Below are 8,681 nucleotides of genomic sequence, written 5' to 3' on the forward strand. Positions count from 1 at the left end.
CTCCCCCAAGCGCATTCGCGCTGATCCACAACACTCACTACTCACCATGACACTCATCCGCAATGCTCTCTCATTCATCACTTGTACACTCACACACACCTCGGAGCATTGCCTCACCGATGCCTCATTTGAAGCTGCTCACCAGCACTTCCATTCACACTGCATCATCTGCTCTGTCTACTCCCTTCTAAAACTCGCGCTCCTCCGTCTTCCCTTACACTCAGCGCTCCCACGTCATTATCAAACACTAAGCTACTACGTCCCCACTACAGGTACCAAGTCTCTTACTTAAATCTTGTCACCTATAGTCACCTCTAGTCCCTATCATATATAACCAAGCCCTCCCTGGCTCGGTTGTCATAGCCACCCCATAAACTATAGCGCATTTGCCCCCGATCATGGGAAGGGTGGCAGGGATGCCACCCTTACCCACCGTCATACGGCGCGAGTGGGACCTTGTGGGACCACCTCGTATGTGAGTCGTTGCCCGCCTGCCGGACCCCGTGCGTCGCCCCTTGCGGGGTCAGCGCGGGGCCGAACCGGCCGGGCCCCCACAGTACATTACCCCCAAGGGGCTCCCGTGCCTCCCCTGTCCCTCTAAAAACTACCCCTGTTGGTGTCGATGCATGGGTCACGCTTCTGCAACCCGCTACCCATTCCATACCACCACAACCTTGCTCACTCACACCTCGCACCTCTCCCATCACCGGACCCTCTCGCTCGCACCCTCGTTCCATACACTCCGGACCAGCCATACACCTCAATCTTGGCCTCTCACGAACATCCGGGTCCATCTCGACCCCCAAGCTTATTAAATCACCTGGCGCATCATACGCACGACCATATTGGTCACCACTTACACCGGGTCCTCTTTCTCTTCGCTTCTCCTCCATCACCTGCGAATCCCTCATCCGGTTAATGAGCACATCATCACGATCCGAACACAGACTTTGGACCAATTCTTTTACTTCCTCTTTTATCTCTTTCTTATCCTCTCTCCGTCGCTTCTTAATTTCGCTCACCCCTTCTTCCACTTCTTCTAATTTCTGCTTCACCTCCTTCATCTCCTCGTGCGCCCCCTTAAGTTCTTCCTCTAACTCCACCTTATTTTTTTCTATGTGCTCCCGCACCTCCCGCTCTTTAACCTCCATCACCTCTACCACCTTGTTCATTTTCCTCGTCAGGTCCTCATGTACCGTCTGACACTCTTTTTTAATTACCCCTACGTCCTTTTTCATCTCCTTCTGTGTCGATTTTAAACCCTCTATTACCGCTGTGTTCTTCTTTACCTGGTCCCCCAACTCCTTTTGTCCCACTGTCAGCTGTTCTACTCCCAGCGTCAACTCCTCTATACCACCTTGCAATTTTACAGTCCCCTTTCTCACCTCCTTCTCCATGCACTCCTCACAGTGCCTCACCTCCTCGCGCACTCCTCCGACCTCCTCACTCACACCTCTTCTGATCTCCTCTCCCATCACTTGCATCTCCTGCCCAGATGCCACCCTCATCTGCTCCATTTCCTCCCTGTGAGCATCCAATTTAGTTTCTACCCCCATTCTGGCCCCCTCTGTCTGCTGCCCCATTTGTTTAACTTCCCTTTCCGCTTGGTCCCTCATGTCCCTCAATTTGCCTTCCATACTGTTTTCTAACCCCTCTAACCCCTTTTTCATCCCTTCCATTTGATTCTCTTGAGCGGCCATTCTGTTTTCTACCCCCGTTAACCCCTCCTGTATTTCCCCTAATCTATTGTCTAATCCCTCAAATTTGTTGTCTAGTCCCTCAAATTTGTTTCCTAATCCCTCTATTCTACTCCCTAACCCTCCGATCTGGGCCCCCATGTCCTCCCTCAATTTCTCGCTATTGGACCCCATCCTTTGTTCTAACCGTTGGCTATTGGCCCCCATGTCCTCCCTCAATTTCTCGCTATTGGACCCCATCCTTTGTTCTAACCGTTGGCTATTGGCCCCCATGTCCTCCCTCAATTTCTCGCTATTGGACCCCATCCTTTGTTCTAACCGTTCGCTATTCTGGGCCATAAGGGCCTTCATTTGTATAAAAAAAAGGTTCAAATCCACCAGCGGCGCTGCTACGGTCGCGGGCGCAGTCGCCGTAGCCATCTGCGAGGCGCCATTTTGCACGCCCGTAACCTCGTGCGCGAGGACGCCATTTTGCGAACCTGCCGCCCTCACTGCTTCGCTCTCCTCATGTCCCTCAATTTGGTCCTGGATCGACCCTGCCTCACTCTCCTCTACCGGAACCCAGCCGTCTTGATCTCCCATAGCGCGACTTTCAAAATTCGGGTTTTTTTTTGTAAAACAAAATCAAATTTCGGTGACTTGTAATTTTGAGCGTGTTAAGTGCGCTTCGGGTCCGTATCTCACTCCCAGACACCCATTGTTGCGGTAATAACACAATTGGTGTCTAAAATTTGGGCTAAATAAATTTAGTCCCAGGTTCGAATCCCAACTCCTGACTACCAATTGTTGCGGACGCGGTTAAAGACGTTATTTACCGAGCGGTTGGTATTACCGCGACCGAACAGTTCCCCCGATTCTTCCCCAACTCACCCGATTCACCCAGACGTTGGCCAAATCGCGCTATGCCAAATCAATGAGAGAAAGGACACGACGACTGGGAAAGAGGAAACGACGCAAGGGGTACAGTTCTCAAGACCTCCGGAGGAGGGTATAATTACAGTGGTGGAGAAAAGGGGTAGATTACAAGGCAGTGAGGTAAAGACACAGAAAAGATGGGCACTTAATTACCGTCTTATCTTATCCCAGACAGACCACAGACAAACGGAACAAGGCAGACTTACACAGGGATTGATGGCAGGAAGGGACAGGTAGGTCGATAGCACAAGGTGCACCTTGGCTCGGGGACAGGATAAAGCACGGTCCAGAAGATGCGGGGAGGCCTCACAGCGCTCCGAGGGGACGTCTTTCTTTCTCCAAGCTCAGCGCGCATCTGACGTCACCCCCCTCTCACTGCGCATGCTCAGCGGGGAGTGACACGCCCTCGGCTGGTTGGTTCCGCCCCACTGGGGCCGGTCCGCCGCTTCCATTGGGTGCGGGGGTTACCGGGCTCCGCCCTTGACGAGGAGCTGACAGGGAGCCCCTATTTGGTAACCCTGTCGAGCACATGTTTGATGGCGGCTCGTTGGGAAGGCCTGGTGCCCTCCCAACACCCCCTACCAACCAAGCCGGAGTGAGGACGCGCACTTCCTGCGCTCGTTGTTGTTGTTGTTGTTGTTGTTGTTGAACTGTGAGGAAGAGCTGCGGGGAGGTATTGGGAGGTCCTAAACTTCCTAACGGTGCCATACAATCACATTCTGGTGCAACGAAGGGTCAGAATTAATGGAAACGAGTCCTTAACTGACATAGACTAAGAATAACTAGCAAGATGTCCTATAGTTGTCTTACATGAGATGCGGTGAACCTGGGCACGACATTTAATGGGGGAAATAGGGGGAGGTCGGGTCTACAGAGTGTTGTTTACAGAAAATGGGACTAGGGAATGGGGGATTGGGGATAGTTGGGAAGTATTGAGGAAATAGGGGAATATTTACAAGCGGATATGGATGGATGCAAATCCCATATCCGCAACACTGCACCCTTCTCTACCTCGGGGCGTCCCGACCCGATAAATTTTTACCTACTTTAGTGTGGCACTCAGATGTAGTTCCCTCTACTATTAACTCAACCCTGAGTGCGACAGTTTTACAGATGTTCACAAATGAGTAAATATGTCCCCCTGCGACGTTGCACCCTTCTCCTAACAGAAACACACCCACAGGATAACCGAATCGCGGAAAGCATCCTCAAACTAAACATACAGCCGGTAGGGAGCATTATTTATACAACACTGATATTTACACTACGATCCAGGACCTGTTCTTTGAGGAACATATGCAGATGTTATGCATAGGGAGAGCACGCATGCCATCATCGATACACCAACCCACGAGTGCCCTGTGGCCCTACGGCCTTTAATAATGTGCAGAGCACCCCGTCCAAGCACCAAAAGCACCACCCCATTACGCACCGTCAGCACCATCCGGTGCACCAATAAAGTGTTCATAAAAATGCACAATTAAGTGTCCATGGTCACCGGTGGTGTCGCAGCCGGCCGATGTTCTGCCGCTGGTCTTGCCTTCATGGAGTGCACTTGGCCTTCTGGCTTCTTTAGAAATAAAGAAAGGCGCCAACCGCGTCCATTTCTGAATTGTGGCCGTCAGGGGGGCCAACTAAAAGTGGTTCACCTGTATGGCATAGGTGCCACGTTGACCCAGAGGTCCATCCATGGGTGGTGCTTGACCGCAAAAGAACTGCGGTCCATTGTGGGCGGCCACAAAAATTGCGGTCCATATGGTGTATCGATCCAGGCAGCAAGCAGCGGAAGTACAGGCCCACAACTGCGGAGCCAGCACCTCTCTCTCCTCTCTCTCTGCCCCAAAGCCAGATCCTCGGAGGTGGGAGACAAAAGAAGACAAGTGAGTAAGGTGGTAAGGGCGCAAAAGTGCACGCAATACAAGGTAATGCACACTGGGGGCACATGGGAACCAGGTGAGACAGGTACGTTCCTACCGTACGCCCCCCCCCCCCCCACCAGGTAACCTACATTGCCCCTCCCTTACCCCTTACTGTATGCACAAAACACAACACTACCCATAAACATCTACTTTACACATCAACAACGTCCCTACTGTCTTCCCCGTTCCTCCCATAAACCAAATTCGTCTTCTCTCCCTCCTAACCAATCAAATTTGCCATTTCCAACTCTCATCAAAATCTGCCATCTCCAACTCAACATCAAAATCTGCCATCACCAATTCATCATCAGTCCCTCCTAAGGAGGGAGAGATGGAATCACCCCAATGTCTCATCCACGTCGTGATGCGTCTCACAAATCCAAACAGCAATTCTCCTTTCCTGCAACACAAAACAAAGAAAACACAGGTGTGGAGTCATCAGCATCACCTCAGGTAAGCGGCTGCGTATGGTGCAACAGGTTCATCAATCCTAACTATTTCCTAAATGACTTTAACAACTTTACATTACCCGGGGTCTTTCCCTGCCAATCCATTGGCCAACTTACACTATGGGTTCTAAAAACCAATTCCCATTGACCAAACTGTGGTGCTTCTCAATTTGGGGTCTCACTCCCCCGATTCATCTCCCGGTGCCCTTGCACAATTTCTGGGCTGGGGCGTGTAGCTCTCCCAGCAGGTCTACCCACCTGCACACCTCCACCGCTGCAGTTGCCACCCGAGCTTACCTAGCTCCTCACCCTAACCTAACAACTGGGGAAGGCCCCTCCTGGCTCTGTCACCCCATGGTGCCCTTTGGCACTGGGCTACCCGGGTCCGTCCTCCGGATCCTCGGGCCCCATCCACAACTACCGGCTCCCAGAGCCCACCTGCGGCCTCACCTGGCCGACATCCTCACAGTGGTGGAGTGCCCAAACCAACTACACACACTAACAGGCTACACGCCCAGCCATTTCCACAACACTAATGCACCCATCCAAATATCATTCTTCCACTCGCACCACAGATGCCAATATCCAACCACAATTTACCTATACCCTCTACCTAACACTTACACTACCCGCCCTGGGTATCCGTGATGGGGGTCCACTCTTCCCCCATCCACACCTTCGCACCACGCACACTACTCCGTACCACTTACTCCAACTCTCTCCACACCACTCATTCTCTGCTCCATATATTCCACACACCTGTACTTGCACACCTGTGCTCTCATATTTGGTGCCGCCTGCACCCTTCTCTCCCCCAAGCGCATTCGCGCTGATCCACAACACTCACTACTCACCATGACACTCATCCGCAATGCTCTCTCATTCATCACTTGTACACTCACACACACCTCGGAGCATTGCCTCACCGATGCCTCATTTGAAGCTGCTCACCAGCACTTCCATTCACACTGCATCATCTGCTCTGTCTACTCCCTTCTAAAACTCGCGCTCCTCCGTCTTCCCTTACACTCAGCGCTCCCACGTCATTATCAAACACTAAGCTACTACGTCCCCACTACAGGTACCAAGTCTCTTACTTAAATCTTGTCACCTATAGTCACCTCTAGTCCCTATCATATATAACCAAGACCTCCCTGGCTCGGTTGTCATAGCCACCCCATAAACTATAGCGCATTTGCCCCCGATCATGGGAAGGGTGGCAGGGATGCCACCCTTACCCACCGTCATACGGCGCGAGTGGGACCTTGTGGGACCACCTCGTATGTGAGTCGTTGCCCGCCTGCCGGACCCCGTGCGTCGCCCCTTGCGGGGTCAGCGCGGGGCCGAACCGGCCGGGCCCCCACAGTACATTACCCCCAAGGGGCTCCCGTGCCTCCCCTGTCCCTCTAAAAACTACCCCTGTTGGTGTCGATGCATGGGTCACGCTTCTGCAACCCGCTACCCATTCCATACCACCACAACCTTGCTCACTCACACCTCGCACCTCTCCCATCACCGGACCCTCTCGCTCGCACCCTCGTTCCATACACTCCGGACCAGCCATACACCTCAATCTTGGCCTCTCACGAACATCCGGGTCCATCTCGACCCCCAAGCTTATTAAATCACCTGGCGCATCATACGCACGACCATATTGGTCACCACTTACACCGGATCCTCTTTCTCTTCGCTTCTCCTCCATCACCTGCGAATCCCTCATCCGGTTAATGAGCACATCATCACGATCCGAACACAGACTTTGGACCAATTCTTTTACTTCCTCTTTTATCTCTTTCTTATCCTCTCTCCGTCGCTTCTTAATTTCGCTCACCCCTTCTTCCACTTCTTCTAATTTCTGCTTCACCTCCTTCATCTCCTCGTGCGCCCCCTTAAGTTCTTCCTCTAACTCCACCTTATTTTTTTCTATGTGCTCCCGCACCTCCCGCTCTTTAACCTCCATCACCTCTACCACCTTGTTCATTTTCCTCGTCAGGTCCTCATGTACCGTCTGACACTCTTTTTTAATTACCCCTACGTCCTTTTTCATCTCCTTCTGTGTCGATTTTAAACCCTCTATTACCGCTGTGTTCTTCTTTACCTGGTCCCCCAACTCCTTTTGTCCCACTGTCAGCTGTTCTACTCCCAGCGTCAACTCCTCTATACCACCTTGCAATTTTACAGTCCCCTTTCTCACCTCCTTCTCCATGCACTCCTCACAGTGCCTCACCTCCTCGCGCACTCCTCCGACCTCCTCACTCACACCTCTTCTGATCTCCTCTCCCATCACTTGCATCTCCTGCCCAGATGCCACCCTCATCTGCTCCATTTCCTCCCTGTGAGCATCCAATTTAGTTTCTACCCCCATTCTGACCCCCTCTATCTGCTGCCCCATTTGTTTAACTTCCCTTTCCGCTTGGTCCCTCATGTCCCTCAATTTGCCTTCCATACTGTTTTCTAACCCCTCTAACCCCTTTTTCATCCCTTCCATTTGATTCTCTTGAGCGGCCATTCTGTTTTCTACCCCCGTTAACCCCTCCTGTATTTCCCCTAATCTATTGTCTAATCCCTCAAATTTGTTGTCTAGTCCCTCAAATTTGTTTCCTAATCCCTCTATTCTACTCCCTAACCCTCCGATCTGGGCCCCCATGTCCTCCCTCAATTTCTCGCTATTGGACCCCATCCTTTGTTCTAACCGTTGGCTATTGGCCCCCATGTCCTCCCTCAATTTCTCGCTATTGGACCCCATCCTTTGTTCTAACCGTTGGCTATTGGCCCCCATGTCCTCCCTCAATTTCTCGCTATTGGACCCCATCCTTTGTTCTAACCGTTCGCTATTCTGGGCCATAAGGGCCTTCATTTGTATAAAAAAAAGGTTCAAATCCACCAGCGGCGCTGCTGCAACAATATTTTCACATGTCAAGCTTTAATTCGATTTTATTTTTACAATAATTGCACATGCAAATTATATCATATATTTTGTTTCTGTACTTTATTTTCACCAGCATTTCCATTTCATTTGCATTTTTTTTAGCTATTTAAAAACAATAGAATTAAGCAAATGTTCCACTCAGACATGCGTTGGTGAACAGTGTTTCTGCACAGAGGTATGCTATGATTTTGGTCTCAAAATAAAAGGCACCCCACAAATAATTGTACCATGCCCCCCACAATGTTAATCCGGCACTGGCCAAAGCCACTCCCCCACCCATACACCTATCATCTGGTTTTCCCCTGACGACTTGTCATAAATAAGACACTGTTTGAGTAATCTAATTTATCAATTATAATAATAATAAAGGAGTCATATAGCCCCATCAAGCAGAGTAAACGACCCTCATGGCGCTTTACATTATCATGCGAACGCACACACACCGCACACACACACACAAACATACACACACACTCACCTTCACTCTTGCCCTATTCCTCTCCCTCCCCATTCAAAACCCACAGATGTGTGGAGTGCTCGCCTTATTTTAAACACTCAAGCAAGCACTGCAAAGAAAGGGTTGAGAAGGAACGGCTGGCTTGGCCAGCGACAGAAAGCTGATTGCTCATGGAAAATACATTATGTTGCAAAGCCTCGTTGTCGTTAAGGACGCGAAGACTGCCTGGAAACCGCTAAGCCACGCCCCTCTGTCAGTTGTGTTTTTCATGAGTCGAAATCGATGAACTAGAGCAACCCCCCTCCTCCTCCCCTC

This window comes from Myxine glutinosa, chromosome 7, assembly GCF_964187855.1.
Source record: "Myxine glutinosa chromosome 7, kmMyxGlut1.1, whole genome shotgun sequence".
Lineage (NCBI taxonomy): Eukaryota > Metazoa > Chordata > Myxini > Myxiniformes > Myxinidae > Myxine > Myxine glutinosa.